This window comes from Daphnia pulex, chromosome 3 (assembly GCF_021134715.1).
Source record: "Daphnia pulex isolate KAP4 chromosome 3, ASM2113471v1".
NCBI classification, from domain to species: domain Eukaryota; kingdom Metazoa; phylum Arthropoda; class Branchiopoda; order Diplostraca; family Daphniidae; genus Daphnia; species Daphnia pulex.
In genome coordinates, this window is record NC_060019.1 from 9295791 (window position 1) to 9314320 (window position 18530).

The 18530-nt window shown below is 42.0% G+C and overlaps 1 protein-coding gene across 3 annotated transcripts in view; it reads right to left on the reverse strand.

Annotated features, from left to right (window-relative positions):
* LOC124191217 (zinc finger homeobox protein 4-like) overlaps positions 1–17979 on the reverse strand; it is an 88477-nt gene extending 70498 nt beyond the window's left edge. Inside the window, exons 1-7 of one of the 3 annotated variants that reach the window (XM_046584271.1) lie at positions 17844–17979; positions 17704–17776; positions 11146–11203; positions 11006–11070; positions 10804–10939; positions 10664–10736; positions 5778–5924 (exon numbers count right to left, since the gene is read on the reverse strand). The gene's annotated coding sequence lies outside the window, so the exon portion shown is untranslated. Of the gene's footprint in view, positions 1–5777; positions 5925–6667; positions 6858–10663; positions 10737–10803; positions 10940–11005; positions 11071–11145; positions 11204–17703; positions 17777–17843 lie in introns of those variants that run through there. The other 2 variants (XM_046584272.1, XM_046584273.1) reach the window with 2 other exon arrangements.
* Between the last annotated feature and the right edge of the window lie 551 nt (positions 17980–18530).

Here is an 18530-nt window from a genome sequence, read left to right on the forward strand (position 1 = left end):
CGTCCAACTCATTTTCTTCAATCAAGTTATGTACAGTTAAGTCTGCGTGATATTATGCAAGTATATTGAGCGCGTATTAAGGCAAAAGAAGAAGAAGACCCGGATCCCCCCATGCAGTTCTACAGCTTTTCCATTTTTTTTTCCTGGGTGGCGCAGTGATTGTGGGCACGCTCGCACGCACCCATCACGCCAAGAACTTACGGTCGTAGAGATCTTCTCAAAAGTACCATAGAAAGAAGAGAAAAAAAAAATCAAAAAGAAGCGAGCGATGATTCACGTCAACGAAGACCCAATGGATTTCCGCAGATGGCGAGAGAAAATGTTCAAAAATCAAATGATCATTGGGAGCCACTATCGAATTAGGTCATCCATTCATGCCAACGGATACACACTATCAAGGCCCCTTTTGCTGGTCGAGAATTTTTTTTGGAGATTTTTCTACAAGCGACGAGTGTAAAATGAAAAGAAAAAGGTCAGCAGGCTCTTTCTCTCTCCCCCACAAATCTTTTTATTTTTCTATTTATTTATTATTATTATTTTTGAATGAAAAGCCTTTGCGGATCCGGCACCAGGGGTATATAGAGAGAGAGAGACACCCGAGTTGTTTGTATTGGTGATGGAGTGTGATGGAACACGGAATCTAAACGGGGCAGGCAGTTTAGGGGTCAACCTAACCTTGATATAGGTACATATACTGGTTGGTTCTATTGCGCGGTTCGTTTCTTCTTTTTTTCTTCCTTGCAGTGACACAAAAGCACATAATACCATCGTCTTCTTATTCCCCCGGATATACTCTCTCACACTTTTAAACAACAACCATAGGCATACAGTTCGTGGTCTTCTCTCTCCTCATTGCCTCCTCAAAGTCTCTCAGGAGCTGCAGGACGCATGTAACACCAAGGTGAAGCGCAAAACCTCCCCCACCCACCAACCAACCAACCAACCAACCAACCCAACCAAAAGAGGCTTCTCCATAGGCTGCAACAACAACATTTCGTTCGTGGGTCTCGTGAATAAAAAAAGGACTGTGAAAGAGAAGAAGAATCTGGAAGGGAAGGAGGCATTTGGAGGTGCCCCGCAGAGATGTACGGATCTCACCATGGTTCTTTCTTCTACTCCAACAGGGTTCTCTCTCTCTTTCCTTGGCTCTCTTCTTCTTGAGCACTCGCTCGTTCCGAGCTTTCACAGATTATAAGCGATGGCATAACTCTCTCTCTCACGTGGCTTTGAATGAGACCCATCCGACCCGAACCTCAACAGAGAGAGAGAGAGAGAGAGAGAGAGAGAGAGAGAGAGAGAAATATGACAGTCTGATCATCATCGCCCCCCCTCGCCAACCCAACCAATAGGTTCGCCTTCTTTTCTTTTCATTTCAAGACTATCCTCTCTTTCTGGTCGTCGTTAACGTTTTTGCCTCCTCTCCATCAAAATCATCAAAAGCTTTTTTCTCTCTCTCTTTCTTGACGACTCCTGGTCCTGTCGATCTTTTAGACATGGATTCTTCATTCGTGCTCTTTTCTTTATTTGGGGGAGAGGAAGAGGAGAGTCCTGTTTTTCTTCTTCTTCTTCTGCGTCTCTCCCACACATTCAAACAAACCACACCGACTGAGTGTCCGTCAATCACAACTTTTTGATTTTCTCCTTTTGACTTTGGGCTGATTCGAAGGCAAAAGGGAATAATAATAATAAAAAAAAAAAGGTTTTTTCTTCTAAATACACACGTCACATATTTCTTGATGTTGTTGTTGTTCGAGATGGAAGGCGACCATCAAAACTCGGGCGACCAACAACAATAACCTCATGTTAAGAAGAGGAGAGAGAGAAAAAAATCTTCGACATTACTCACATATTGTACAAGAAACCTCAACCATCGCGATGGATCGAGATCGTGATTAGTGTGTGATGTTTCTTTGGGCGTCCGACAAGTTCACGGACAAGGTGTCAAATTGTAAAAATTTACTGGCAAGGCCCTGGACCAGCAGAGTGAGATGACTGGTGGCCACCCCATCCGGATATGATTATCATTTCTTCCCCTATTCCCTCCACACACACAAAAAAAAGGTGGTGTCCCTTCCCCTCTCTATACAAATTCTTTGGTGCATTCCTCACGCAGTCAAATTGCCCTTTACCTGTGTTACAGGTCAAAATCTCACACTCACACCAGCGAAAAACATCTTTTAAGGGAAGAAGAAGAAGAAAAAACATAATAATATTTTCGCCTTCACGAAAAACACTTCGGTAGTTTGAAGTTTCGTCCAGACCATCGGCGATAGTTTTGTTCAAAATAAAAATCCCGGAGAGAGAATCGGGCCTTCAACATCTACACACAATTCGAATCGAATGGCAATTGGTCACGAACTGTTCAAATTTTATTAGAAGAAGAAGAAGAAAAAGAACAAAGATATTTTTTTTCTTCTTCTTCCTACAGGAATCCAAAAATAAAAATAAATCTGAATTCGTAATAATAATAATAAATAAATGAGAAAAAGAAAAAAAAAGAAGGCACTCAGACGCAAACCACAAAAAGGGATCGGTGGAATTGTAACTTCTTGCATTTGAAATGTTTAAAACAGAACGCGGGATGCCGTCGCTGTAGACGATAAGTACTCACGATGTGGTGCATATTCTACACAGCCTACTTTCGACGTTAATAACCTAACCTAACCCAACCCAAAGTATACTATCCACCAACTACTCGCATATGCTGGGTGCATAATCTGAGCAGCAAACGTGGACGAAAAGTAACTCACCGCTCTGCATCAATCTCACGCGCTGAAGCCAGAATTTTAACTGCATCCTGACGACTATTTATTCATACCTTCAACTTTTCACGTTCAGATTGAAATCGCTGCAACCTACTATAACCTTCCTTTATAATGCGCATAGTGAACAACACCACACGCCCACCAGAAGATTCCTGCGCCGACAGTCAGCTAGATGCTCGACGGCGTACTTCATTTTTTGGTTGTCACTTCAAATAGTTGGGGCCAGAGGAAGATCCATCATCACGCAAATGGATTGCCGCTGATTATCGACAGCGTGTCACCTAAAGGAAATGCGGCGTGACAGGGTCTCAACTTTGTCTGGCGTTCACAGCAGTGGTCGCGTCCATTTTCCTATTGGTCCTCTTTCTAATCTAACGGATACGATCGGTTCTTCTTAACATCCTAGTAGAGACACCGCCGCCGCCGCCGCAAAAACAACATCTGTCGGTTGATTCTCGGCGGACAGAGAGAGAGAGAGAGAGAGAGAGAGAGACGACGGTCGGAGATGATCGGCTCCGGTTCACAATCCATTAAACGATAGATACGAGGACATTGTCTCCTCAAATGAAGAAGCCCCCCTTCAAGAGGAAACTCTCCTATTCTCGTTCAAGGAGACAAGAAACAGACGGCGAGGCCATAAGATAGTAAGTCGATCCCTCCTTCATCCGGATTACAATTTGCGCTCAGAGGGACAGTCCTCCCAAAGACGTAAAAAAGGCGGTGCCCCGGTGCCCCGTGAGAGTGATATAATCAAAAATGCGCAAATAAAAAAAAATAAAGACGAATAAAATAAAATAAAAAAAGAGGCTAGAAACTAGACCCAATATGGTATTGTGTGGCATTTCTCTCTTCAACATTCACTATCAAACAAACGCAAGAACCAAAAGGCAAAAGAGACGAAAGAATAAAAGAAATGAAAGAAAAGAGCCAGTGGAATGCGGCAGTTCGTGCAGCACCATTATATGCCATCAAAAACGACTGATAAGAAGAAGAAGAAAAAAAACCGAACAGAACTGCGTGTGTGTGTGTGGAAGAAAAGAGGAGGGAATAAGAAGAACCCATATGTATCGAAGCTCACCAGAGTCCCTCCACCCCCGACCCCCACTGGTGAGTGCTCTTTACAACAGAAATTCCTCGCATGGCCCAATCACAGATTCTTCCAGGTCATTATCACTTTTTTCTTCTTCTTCTTCCATTTCTTCTTTACATTTCTCAACAATTTATTTTATTTTATTTATTTCCCAGAAAGAAAATCAGGTAAGTCGTAAATGAAAACGACGTGGAAGAAGAAGAAAACCCCCCACCTCCCCCCACCTCTGGAAGAAAAAAAAAAGCTGTCACAGATAGTCATCATCGTTTGGAGAAATCTTGTCTCTTCTCTCCCACAACCTAACCTTCTCATAGCAGTCTCTAATCTAGCATTATCTCGTCTTATATATATTTGGTGTCTTGTTTTGTTTCATCTTTGCCTTTGCAACCCAAAAAAAGAAAAAGAAAGAAAGGAATACATACATAAAAACAGATAGATATATATTCCTTGTGACAGCACAATATATATTATCAAAATGCGAAGCGAAACGCACGCGCGCGCAATCCATCGGGACTGGGCGGCCGTTTTCTTCGGCTCGATCATCTCCGCCAGAGACGAAGAAGAAAGAAAGAAACGAACGTGACCCCCATCTCTTGCCTGAGAGAAGGGAGACCCCCGACAGCGAATTCATGCGCTCTTCATAATATAAAAGACTAAGAAATTAAAAAAGAAAAACAAGTCGGAAAGGAAGAAAAAAAAGGAGAAGGAAAAAATTCAAAAAGTCAACTGCGAAGAATGGGCGAAAAATGCAGATGGCGTGTAACACTTTTTTCCCCTCCTCTTCTTCTTAGATATATATGGCCATTATTTCATTTCTTTTGATCGATCGGTAGTTGCGTCGTTATTATTTAACGCGAAGAAGAAAAAACAACAAAAATGAAAAAAAATATGGCGCTTTTTTTCTTCTTCGTTTGTATAAAAAAAAAATACCCAAAAAGGAATCGACAAAACTTTTTTTTGTTAACACGAAAAATTCCTCCATTTTCTGTATATGATGTAGAGAGGTACTACGTTCTGGTTATCTGAATAAACGGTACCGGAGAACTAGCGAGAGACACCTGGCGGTTTTGACGGCATGCGAAATGGACCAGTCCTTTTCTCTTGCCGATTCACAGAAACAAACGACGAGAGCCAATGGGGGGAAGAGGATAAAGATGAGTACGTGCTCCATTAATAAACCATTTTGGAACAAAAGGAACAAACTCGGCCATCCGCACTCACTTTTGAGTTGTACCGTTTCCTCCATCCGGATTCCTCGCAGACATCTGTTCCATCAAATCCAGACCCAGTCATTGAATTCAAACAGCTCGCTCAATAGAAATGTTGCATGTAAAGCCTCAGGGCTGGGGGGTTGGCCCTCCCCGTAGATACAAGACACGCTGGCAGTAGAAGTGCACACACACACACAGAGAGAAAAGAGACACATTCTTGATCCGGACCGATGATGATTGATCCGCATCCGCTCTATTCTTTCTGCGATATGACCTGGTCTCATCATCATCGTCGTCATCTCTCCCATTTCTATGCAAGGGACCTATCCAACTCAACTTAGACGCACTCTTTTCTCTTTCCCTATTCATCCTATTTTCGGGGACGGCCCGGATTCTTTTCAAACGGATTATCAAAGAGGGGATAGCCATCGTTACGTTCTGGAAAAACGGAGACAAAAACAAACCAAGATCCTAGCGAATCGAATCTCTTGTTCATCTCATCCAGCAGAGCTGAGCACTCTCATTGTCTACATCATGTCCAACTACCCAAGGTTAGACATGTCATAGGAACCTCTCAGAGATGGATGTCGGAGGTGGGGCACTGGGTCGACATTTGTGCAACGACACATGGGAAACGTACAACACGACGCCGGAAAGAATCGTCAATAAATAACAAGAGTAGCCGAGTAGTGTGTATGTGGTTGGTCTTACCTGTTGCAATCAATGCCATCGACGAAGGGAAGAGAAGAAGAAGAAGGGGTCGGTTGATTCCGGCGGAAGCAGACTCGGTCCTCCTTATCAAAGAGACTGGAATTCCTGATCTTCACTTGAGACCGACGTTTAGGGAACTGGTCGCACCTGAAAAGTATGAACGACAGACATTTGAATAACAGAGAGGGCAAAAGACAATTACAACGGACCCTCCCAAGACACGCACACGTGTCCTTCAAAGTCCTCTTCGGGAATTCGATTAAATTCGCTTTCCAAATCAGTGAAGCGACCGGACGTATGACTTTGACGGGCTTGCTTAATAAATAAAAAATGAAAACAAAAAACGGGCCCATTACATAAAAGGTAATCTCATTCCCTGTAAAATAGTAGGAAGACGGAAAAATATCATCCCGGGGTATTACTTTTCAACGGGGTAAATACACACTGACAACTGAAACGGTATCAGGAAAAGAAAAAACAGAGGATTTCGCCAAAGCTTCGTGACAAGTGACCAGCGTGAAGTGTGTACGTCCGCTTCTTCATATCTATCTAATGGGATGACACACACACACACACGCAGTGAAAAAGAGAGGGAACACATAAAATAGCCGGTCCGTCATAGAGGGAAAGAGCTAATAACCTCATTAGAGTCTCGGCTGTACATACGATACTATCGCGCGGCATTCGTAAAGTGAGTAGCCCACTATCAATAGACACGCTCACTTTTCCCTCTTAATTGGATCAAATTAACGTCGTTCGACTATTTTTGTTTTCTGCTCCTCTCCAAAACACACGTTGTCTTTGTATTTATTAACAGAGCGCCAAGTGAAAAAACTTTGGACCCCTACACAAAATGAATCATTGAGATAATCATTAAACTTTTCACTCACACCAACGACCGAATGGGAATCCACAAAGTTGTTGTCCACAATTTCTGTTCGACACGCGTAGGATCACAAACGACCTCACATGAATAACAGTCACAACAACAATCCGAAACACTTGACGAGAAATTGCGCACGAAGACGGAAAGAGGCTAAGCGTAAAAAGAAAAGACCCAACAAGTTGAAAATCCAAAGAACCCGAAAGAAAACAAAAATAAAAAATTGTTGTAAGGAAATCAAAAATAAGAAGGGCGCAAAAGGCTTGCGGGACGCTAGACGGCGGAGTGTTTTCGTATAGTCTAGTGTAAAGCGGTGTCGTCTATGTGTGATGGGGTGGAGCGTCTTATACTCGTTATACATATATACTGGCTCCCGAACCTGGCCGATCCTCCTCTCATATATGCACGGGCTGCAGCTCTATAGGAGGCTACCGGGAGGAGAACAGCAGCAGCAGCTCGCGCCGCCGACGGAATAAACTTACATGTTAGGTATCGATCACCGAGAGAGACGTCGTCGCTGCCTGCCCGACGTCTTCTTCTTCTTCTAGTCCAGCCCCAAACTGCCTCCTCTCTCTCCTCCTTCCCTCCTTGTTTCAAAACAAGATTCAACCCCAAAAGCCCCTTGTGTCTCTCGCTGGGTTGGGTTCCTCTGCACTATCCAGTAGAGAGCGGCTATAAACTAATAAAGATCGAGGGAGCAAAAACAGCCCGCCCGGTGATATCGAAACGCGCGCAGTCACCTTTTGTCATCGGCACGTCCCTACTATTTTTATTCCGCAGGTATTTATGTCCAAATGATTTTATTCAAACTAAATAGAAGAAGGAGAAGAAGAAAAAAATAAAAACAACATCCGGCCGTAATTCCGCTATCTCAGATCAATAAGGCAGCGGAGCGTTGACATCTGACGTGGGAAAAAAGGGAGAGAGAGAGAAAAAGTGGAAAGAGTCGAACGGAAATGTTGGAAAAAGACATTCCTGTGAAACAGAGAGAAATGTCTTTTTCGTAAGCGTCCAAGTTTTTTGTCAAGATTAGGGGCGTAGTACTCTACATACGTCGGACCTTAAACGAAAAAATTCGAATCATGTCGTCCATTGGCAAAAAATAAAAATAAAAACCAAAATGCCTGGGCGATTCGGGAAAGAGAGAAAGCCATGACAACTTGTCTTGTTATTGCACACGTTTTGGAGAATCTCAAAACGGAAATATTTTCACAATAATAAATAAATAAATGTCTGTCTTTTTGGGGGGAACAAAAAAAAAGATCAATCAAACTTTTACATTCAAAATGTTACATTCCGCCATGAATTACACGGTACACGTATAAAGAGAGATAGTGGGTGTACTCAGGTACTGCAACTAGAGCGCAATGATGGAGCGTTGGATATTGGAAATATTTGTAAACGAAACAGGAAAAACATTTATACCAAATAGTTGAAACACGCCACACACTCATAGACGAATACATCCAGAAGGAGGAGAATATCGAATTCAAAATGTTTCGGGTCTTTATTGCACGCAGCCTATTAAAATCCTGCCCCCTCTCAAAAAACAAAAAAATATGAAGAAAAAACTGTAATGAAAAAATAGTCGGAACTGTCTGGGAGTCAGTTTTCACCGACGCGGTGAATAGCCGAGTCGTGATTTTTTTCTTCCAACGACCCTCGAAGGACCAACAGCACACAACACTGCCAACTATTAAGACGATTTACAACTGTATACAGTCAGTATCGAAGAGAGAGAAAGAATCAAAAATCGTAAAAAAAAGGGGGGTGGTCGACATTCCTGACAATTTGGCGTTGATTCAAAGAAATAAACGACGACGTCAATTTTTCTTTCTTCTCTCGTTTGGAATTTTTTAAACGAGTCTCGCTGTTTTTCTTAGTTTTTAATGGGCGTCAAATTCTTAATTAAACGCGCAGTTTAACAACAATTGGATCGCATTTCCCAACACAACCAATACTTGGCACCGAATGCGTCGTCACTCATCGAATCGAATGTCGCTAAACCGAACAAAAAAACACACCAATAAAAATCGAACATAAAAGCAAAAAAATGCTCGGCTTTAATTAACGACCGACATTTCTTTTTAAGGACATTAACCTAACCAGCGTCGCTGGGCGACCATCAGTTCCGTTGATCCATTATGATTATTAGAATCAACGAGGGGATGAGCGCTTGGCTTGGTTGAGCTAAAAGCTTTTCCCGTTCATTCTCTTGGACATTTTCGACGTAGAAAAAGCCAAAGGGGTGGTCGAAACAGTCCAAGAAGATGTCGACCTCTTTTGCCTTGGCTCTCTCTCTCTCTTACAACACACAGTCCAGAAACCTTTGGTCTCCTGTGATGGATGACCCCGACGTCGTTCGTTTTCTCCTGGTGTCCTCTCCACCACCACCACCACCGTGAAAGGGTTACCGAGTTCTAGTCTAATATGAAACTCCCCTCCACTCTCTCTCTCTTGGGGCTTATTGGGATGGGAGCAGCAGCACTATCCTTTTCCCCCTTTTTGCCAGATAATAACTGAGTCACAGACCAATAATGTTCCAGATCGTCAAGTCTCATTCAGATAGCATAGCGTTCTCCATCCCTAATAATATGCAACACACGTGACTCCTCCGCCGTCGAAAAGGTGAACGTTATTTACATCCGTCAAGAAGCAAATCAGAAAATCTAGAAGAAGAAAAGGGAGAAAAAAAGGGCAAAGGAGGAGCCCAGGAGTTTTTCAAGTTCCCCAAGTCACGCAAAACCTCTTTCCCAATCGGTGGGATACGTCAAGAAATCGTGTCCAAGTTGTAGGGATCATATCAAGTCATATAATCATGCCGGGCGCATAGCGCAACTCAATATTACATCTAATATAATGCCATCAAAGTTTTCCGGGGCGGCGGCAACGACAAGGAGCCAAGGTTGCGTTAGAACGTTGACGTTTTACTACATTACAAACTAATGCAGCACAGCCGTCCCCGCCTGTGTGTCTATATAAGACTGTGAATCAACTTTTCCTAGTGAGGGGACACACAACGTGGATGGAAGGAAGAAACAAAAAATGAAACCCCAGCCTATAGATACATAATATAAATGCAAATGAAGTGCATTATAAAAAGGGAGAGAGAAAGAGAGAGAGAGAGAGGTGCACACTCAGTGCGCACGAGGGACACTGGCTCGGCTTCTAAGCTGCCAGTGACACGCGTTCTCTTCTTTTTTGATCGAAAGCAGAAATTTATAGCCTAGACAAAAAGAGAAAGACTGCTGGCTGGCAACTCTTTCAGAGCTTCCTCACCGCCAATGTATAAATGCGCCACGTACCATAATCACGATAGTAATAATAACAAAAAACAACACAGACGGCCATGTGTGTGTACGCAGTATGATTTACACACCTCTTAATTGGATATGCAGGTAATGTATAAACCCCTAGCGGAGCACATGGATCGCTTCTACTTAGCAACTGACAGGCTGCTGCCTATTTCCAATGCATAATAAATAATCACTCAACAAAAAACGGGAAAAGGATCACGATCATACATTTACATCAAAAAGCGCAAAGAGGGGGGGAGGAGGAGTTCCCAGTTGCGGATATACAGGGACACCCCTGTAACATTTTCGTATACAGTTGACTAGTTCCTGCGTGATAATCATCATCGATCTGTTTTCGTTAGCTCGCCTGTGAAGTAGTAGCAAGTTTTTATTATTATATTAGTAACACCAAGCCCAGTGAAACATCTCCTTTATTCCTCCCAGTTATTTTTTAAAAAAAAGAAGCCCGCTAATTCTTCGTCAACTGACCATGGCCTAATACTCTTGTAATTCACACCCCGAAATGACATCCGGGCTATAGAAAACCTAACGAACGCAGTGTTCTAATTCAATTTTCGCATTATTTCTTGTTGGTTATAAACTTAATTGATGGACAATAGAAAAAGTCGATGATTCAACTCCTAGTCTAGTAGAAATAGGCGCTCGAATCGAATCACAACGAGACAAGATGAATATGGTTGGCCTACCTTTTTTAATGATAAGTGACGTCCTCCTGGTCCTGGTTGATGATCAACACATTGGGCTTCCATCAGGCAATGTCTAGAGATAATCAGAGAATGAAATCGGTGACAATCAAGCAAGATGTAATAGGCTCATGTTGAACTACCTCTGTGATCATGGTGGCTCGTCAAGTTGCTGCTGGGCTTATTCACAATCCGTGGGCAACTCAATGCATGCTCCATGCTCACATTGTTCGACTGAGTCATTCATGAGTCACCAGATTGAAATGATAACTGCCGTCCCTGATAGATAATTTCAATAACATTTAATATCATTACATCTATAGAAATTTGAATAAAATAGTATACTTTTGGTTGTGTCCTGGGTTGAATCACATTTTCGCGCCAATTTGACCAAGTAGTCGTGATAGTCTCTAACATTTAACAAATTTGCATTGGTTACAGTTGGTTTCATTATGAATTAAGACTAATTGCAACTAAAATTTCACCAGGTTAGAGGGGGGCGACCACGTGGTTCACGCAAATCTTCTTTAGTCTTCTTCAACCCTGGCACAACAACACAGAAAATAGACCCATGAGACTTGAGTATTTCAGAAATGTCTAATAATGTCATCTTCTTTAAAGTTAAATCACAGTCTCAAGATAATAAATTGTTAATTGTTAAGAAATTCACTGAACACAAAGTTAAAATTCACCACGCCGTCCACTTGGATCCTGCCAAGAAGGTGCACAAACTAGAAATGATCTCCTTTCGTCTGTTCGTCACCCAGCCTCTTAATTGCCTCGAGATGTTTAGAACTCATTTAAATAAAATGCCACGCTGCCTAATTCACGTTTTCCAATTGCGAATATTTTAAAAATCGAAAACAAACAATTAATTAAAAATGTGATTACAGATTAATTAATCATATACAAATATACAATTAATTTTAATCATCAATTGATGGGCAATAGAAAAAAGTCGATGATTCAACTCCTAGTCATCTTCTAACTGGAAGTTGAAAAGGAAGAAGACGATGCGTCGTCACCATTAGCCTTTGACGACAGAAAGGAAGAGGCCATGGCCGAGCCACATCATCCATTTTTGATCGTCAATCTAATATATAAATACAAGAGACGGCGAGGGGGGAGGCAACTAAAGTCTATATATAAAGTCTCAATACTGCCATTGTCAGTCCATCCATCTTGCATCTTTGTTGTCCGAACTATGTGCACCAGCGCCGACCGGTCCAGCGCAGATTGAATGTGTACATTTAATAAGAAGAAGGGGAAAAAAAAAATAAAAGAAAAAAGAGGAAAAAATTGGAAAGAAGGCGAAGCATTCAAGGGGTTTCGGCCATCATCATCATCATCATGAACGCAGAGAGAGCGGAGAAGTCGTCCAACTGCAGCGGTCATCAAGTATTTGTATGAAATCATCGGCTGGTCTTTCACCCACACAAGAAGGAGGAGGTGGGAGATGGGGGGGGGGGGTAGAAGCCAAGGGGTCAGCGATTTTGCAGCCCTCGGCCAGGCAGCAGCGCCCTCTGCTCTTGTCACATTCAAAATGAAGCGATTATTCTCCTCCCTCCTCCTCCCTCCAATTCTTTTGTGCTGGACGGCACAACTCCCAACCACCCACCACCCTCTCTCCTCCTCTTTAGTTCGATATCAATCGAAAACAGCAGCAGCAATAACGCCGTCGTCCCCATTTCAATAAGGCGTAGGAGGGAGGCGATATAAGGAGGAGGCGAGCAAAGCGGGGTGGGGAGATTTCTCACAGCCTGTGTGCCGAACGTAATATCACGCAGCGCCGCTCGGCGGTCAGCGTCCACCATTACACTCGTACACTTTAGCTAGTCGTTAGACTTGTTAAGATATTCAAATTTTTCTCTCTCTCGATAAACGACTTTTGTTGATGATTCGAGTTATTTAAAAAAAAAAGAACAAAATTTTCCCGGCCGATGAAAATTGGCAATTAAGAAAAAACTGGGGAGGGGGATAGAGTCTTGTTCGTCTTTCGTCGATTAGCGAACGAACGCCAAATTCCATTTTCAGCATCGAAAATCATCCGTTCCGCCAATTAGCGCGCGCGCTACTCCCCACTCCCCAGCAGCCTCCCATCGTCAAATGACTTTTTCACGTCTACACGTTTCATAACGGGATTCTCCTTTGCCCCTTTTAATAATGAATAATAACGACTCGATCCCTCGCCGTGTGCCTGATGGTTGATTGAATCGCCATCATCCTCCTTGATTGCCAATCATCGTTAAGAGCGCACCCAGCAACTTTGATGAGTTTTTCATTTTAACTCCCATCCCAAACGATCTGTCTGTAATTCGCAGTATTCCAATCAACCAGTCGTCGGCAAAAGGAGGAGGAGGATGAAAAATATAATTTTAGAGAGAAAAAAAAACGAATCAAACAGTTTTTTTAATTAAACGTCGAATCTAACAAGGCTCTAGAGGGACTCGCTTGTTATTGATTCATCAGACTCTTGGGCGCTATTTCCACGCGTTTTGGCCTCTATGCGTTGGAATGATTGTAAAGCTTCGTTAAAAGAACATTACATTCATCGCTTGGGGCGCAATTGTATCGGCAGAGAAACGGGGAAAAAAAAAGAAAAGATTAGGAATAATGATAACACCGAAACGGCGATGAGGAATATAAAAGCGGCTTCATTTGCATCTAACGATATCTTTAAATATTATAGACGAAGAAATGAGATAGAAAGAGACTTTGGGCTCCTCCTCCGGCATCCGCCCCATTTTGAAGGCAAACCAATTAGGAACGAAAACGATTTATTTATACACACGTACGCCGTATAAAAACTGAACACGTCCTATTACGTCTTTCTCTCCCACACACAGCAACTAAGAGAAGGAACCATCGGATCAATTGCTGATGATTGAAAATAGCGAGCGGGGGAGAGGGAGAGAGAGAGAGAAGAGAGAATTGAGAGCGATAAAGAGAGATAAGAAATAAGAATGGAAATAATATTAGCTCGTTGGGTTATAGACAAGAAATGAGCAGCTCAGCTCCAATTCATCCCGAGCTCATTAACCGCTCAACCGAGCGAGAAGAGCAGAGTCGTATATATTCTATATAATATTCAAATGAGAAGCTGCGCATCCAGGGAGGGAAGAAAAAGAAGAAGAGACTGGGTGGGTGGGTGTGCGCCGATGGTACGAGACGCTTCTTTTTTCTTTAGGAGAGAAGAGAGAGCTATGCGCTTATAATGAGCGACATTGATCGTTTTCATTTCCGCAATTATGACGTCATGAACCGCTTCCCCCCTCTTTATTTATGTATTTCCGAATCGAAGGCTATCCTTCTGCCCTCGACATTTTCAAATTTCCCAGAATAGAACCGACAGAAATGGTCATTTGAAATTACCGCTTCGATGTCGATTTCTCTGGGGAATTTAGCACACTCAACACCATCTAGTGGCGAGATGACCGGAGCAACTCAATAATGAATGACCAAGTCCGAATCATTTCAAATTCAAAATCAAACTAACAACAAACAATGAACACAATACATTCGCATTTGTTTAATAGAAAAAAAAAAACTTTTCAGAGAAACGGGGAAGAATTAAAAAGTTTTTTATAAAATGCCAAATCTAAACAAGCAGAGTGAGTGTTCTCCACTTTTATCCTTGTCTTTGAGGATAACAAAAAAAAGGAAATATCGACGACCAAAAACTTTCTGAAGAATACACAACAAGAAAATAATGTCAACTTTATTTGATTCGCTTTGAACCAAAAAATTCGATGAACTTGTTAAGGAGGAAAAAAAGCTGCAACTACACACCGAGCGATGTGGGAGCTCCCAAATCAAGGAGTCAATGCAGTCCAAGGTAACAAGTAGAAATGAGGCCTCATTATACCGAAAAGAAAAAAAGTTGAAGAGGAGCACGGCCTATTAAGATCGAAGAGGAACAAACGTTGAATATATATAAAGAAAATCAGACTCTTTTTTTTCCCCTCGCTATCAAAGACACAATTAGTTGCCCGACTCCCTCCGAATCATCTCCCACCACGACACACACACACTCCCTTATTTTCAAGGGGCTTCCTGTCATCGTGATTAGCTAACTACCAGCCTCCTGCAGATGATTCTCCTTCAAATGATTGTTTTCTCTACCAGGGAAAAAAACACACACATTTCCCAGTTTGAAAAAAAAAAAAAAAAAACAAGAAAATGAATCATCATTGCGAGACCCAGAAGTTTGGCTGTCGTACATTCATCACGATAATAAGGGCAACAATCTGACACGCTCATATAATCCTCTCTGGACAAATATATATAGTAAGTTATATGGTAGTAGAACTAGTGCTATAGTTGTTGCGAGTAGTATAGATGTCTCATTTCATGTCAAATAATGGGGCCAAACAGTACACACACACACAACTGTGTATCTCCTCCTGGAAAAGTTATTTTTTTTTTTGTGTGTTATCTCATTTCTTTTCTTCGTTCATTCGCCATCGAAACAACTTTCCCCCCTTTCTGGTTCGAGGGATAGCAAAGGCCCCGTTGTTGTTGTTTTGCTTGGCACAGCGCAGCAACATTTAATGATCGAATTTAATGGCGTCCAGGGTCCAGTGTATCTATTTCTCACACACGGGAGAGAGAAAAAAGAGACGCCAAAGTTTCGCTTCCAATATCAATCTCCACCCCATCCCCTACGACTCTTACTGGCTCCTTATCTCCTTAAAGAGCAAAAAGATGAGAAATCACTCTTCTCCTTTCTTTCTTTCAAAATAAAAGATCGATACGTAATAACGAATGGACAGCAGAGAATCGCTCCATTTTGATCGGACCTCCCCCCCTCCCTATGAAAAAAAAAGAAAACTCCTTAGCCCCATCGCTGGCTGTCCATTGATTTGAGCCGCCCCCTCGATGATGCAAAGTAATCAGTGAACTTTGTGAACTCGCTGCGAAAAGAGACGCAAAAGAATAAAATGGTCACCCAAAAAAAAAAGTTGTTCAATAAATAGAGAAAAGAGCAGACGGGAGAAGCGAAATGGAAATGACTTTGGGCGACAATTCCATTCAACATCCGCAGCATCGCGAACCCACCCAACTTTCAATCAATCAACGATGGGCTGGTGGGAGGAGGCTGTTGGGTACGGACATAACCTATTTTACATACATAAATGTACACACAAATAAAAGAAGAAGAAGAAAAGTGAATCTGCCGGACTCAACTTCCGGACACGTTCCCTCACTGGCCACCATCGCCACCAACCTCATTTCCCTCTTTTATTCAACTCGTCTTTTCGGCTGGAAATCACACACATACAAAATGTAATAAGTTGACGGACGACGTCGGTCCCACCCCAGAAATTTTCTCCCTTTCAATTCAATTTTTTGTGACTTTTTTAAACGCAGATCAGCACTATCAAAAATGGCCGTTCGATCAGACACAATACGTCGTTACAATTCGTCCCATTCACGTCCCATTTTTTCACGTCAGCAAGGCACAAAAAAAGGAGAGGAAATGTTAGAATAAAATAAAAAAAACGAGAACGATCAAGAGTCCGGCCAGACAAAAAAAAAATACACAAAAAATTCAACGTCCCTTTCTTATTTCCCCTGGATTCATTTCCATATCACATGTCACTGGACACACAGAGAAAGAAAAGAAGCAACCGACTAGCAACTAGAGTCGAGTTCTCTTGTATGCGCTGAGCAAATTTCCCCTCCAGCTCTGCTAGACAGCTGACTCGACAACTAAATTGTGACCATCTCATTTCGTCGGAGCTCCTCACAGTCCAGTACCTTTCTACATGTACATAAAGCCATCATCACATCAATTCAATTTCATCAGCTATTTCCTCGTGCACAGACGACTGCGTTTCCCCGAATACGAGATGGGCCACCGTCTCTTTAATGAATATTAAAGATTAAATTCGAAAGGGGAAAGAAAAGGAAAAATTGCGTTGTCAAGGGCAACTGTGGAAGAGTATTTTTGGGGAAAACTTTTGATGGCCTCCAGACCTGACAGACTCGTGCCAAGCGACTAATCATCAGTCGACATCAATTCGAAATAAGAAGCAGATAATTGGAGGACAGCGAGAAAAGAGGAGAGAGAAAAAAAAGTCTTAGTCTGAACAATTCGATCGACAATTTAAACGATTCAAGTACTACGACCATCTTGTGTCGGACGCAGGTGCTGGGCCAAGGGCGTGGACTGTTCCATCCAGTTCAACTCGATTGGTCGCAGCTCGGCTCCAACGTCCATCATCGCATTAGAGTTTCCTCACGCAACTTGGACACGACTGTTAAGATGGACGACGAAAAAAAAAGTGTCTTGTTTAAGGTTTTCCGGCTTTTCTTATTCTCCAAGTTGCTCCCGTTGTGTAATCATCACGACAACTGTGCGACCCACGGAAGAAGGGGGAGAAAAAAAGTTGCGACCAAAAGAGAAAAAAAAAAAAACCCCAACTTTTATCACTTCACCTTATTCGTTTTAAATGTTACAGAAGGTCTCGGTAGCATATACAAGTGAATGTAACCAGCCAGTCCAGCATTCGGCAGTCATTTAACAGTCATTGAACCATGAATTCTTCAATGGAGGAACTAGCCACCAGAGAAAAGTAGTTGCGTATAGCTGCTGCCTCCCACCACTACAAATTACCGCATTAAAAAATAGGCAAGTAGTTGGTAGTTTGGGACTCGTTGATGAATTGACGTCACCCTCGAAAAGAATGACTCGCCTTTATTTTGGAAGATTATCATTAGACCTATTCTGCACATGCGAGCACTGCACCCAACCCTGGGATGGTGTACGCGACATCACTCCCGAGCAGCAGCACGCGTAGCTAGTGCGTTCTGTTGTGTATACATCTCTCATAGGCCTACACACATCCCCTACTCTTCAATTCAAATAAGCCCCCTGTCTATAAATCCGAACGGGAGAAAAAAAAAGATTCGAACTCTAATCAGCAATGGCCGATGAAGCCGAAAGAGTGCCTTACATTATTCACGGTTCTTTGAATTAGGCGCTCGAATCAAATCACAATGAGACAAGATGAATCTCGAGATGAATTCGGTTGGCCTACCTTTTTTAATGATAAGCGACGTCCTCCCGGTCCTAGTTGATGATCAACACATTGGGCTTCCATCAGGCAATGTCTAGAGATAATCAGAGAATGAAATCGGTGACAATCAAGCAAGATGTAATAGGCTCATGTTGAATTACCTCTGTGATCATCGTGGCTCATCAAGTTGCTGCTGGGCTTATTCACAATCCGTGGGCAACTCAATGCATGCTCCATGCTCACATTGTTCGACTGAGACATTCATGAGTCAACAGATTGAACTGATATCTGCCGTCCCTGATAATTTGAATAACATTTAATATCATTACATCTATAGAAATTTGAATAAAATAGTATATTGCGGTTATTGCGGTTAATTGCGGATATTTTTAAAATCGAAAACAAACAATTAATTAAAAATGTGATAACAGACTAATTAATCATTACAATTAATTTTAAAAATTTAATTATTTTAAAGGAATAATCGTAAAGCTAAAAATTTCCATCTAGATCTAGGTTTTTGATCAGATATTTATTACAAAACCGATGAATCGTTTTGGGAGCATTCGAAATGCGTCACTGGTGTCTTTAGGCAGCAAAGCAATTAGTTCATGACGTGCAAGAAAATGTTTATTCCTTTTCTTTATGATTTATTTCTACCTTCACAAGATGGTCTTGCCACTTGACAAAATCACAATATTTGCGTTAGATTTTATAGGCTACTCCTTTTTTCATGTCCAGAATTAAGTTTGTATTATATCATTGTGAATACGAAGAAAACGAGCGCCAAGGAAATGGAAAATAGACATTCGTCAGCTACCGATGGGTCGTCGACTCTTTCCGTAAGT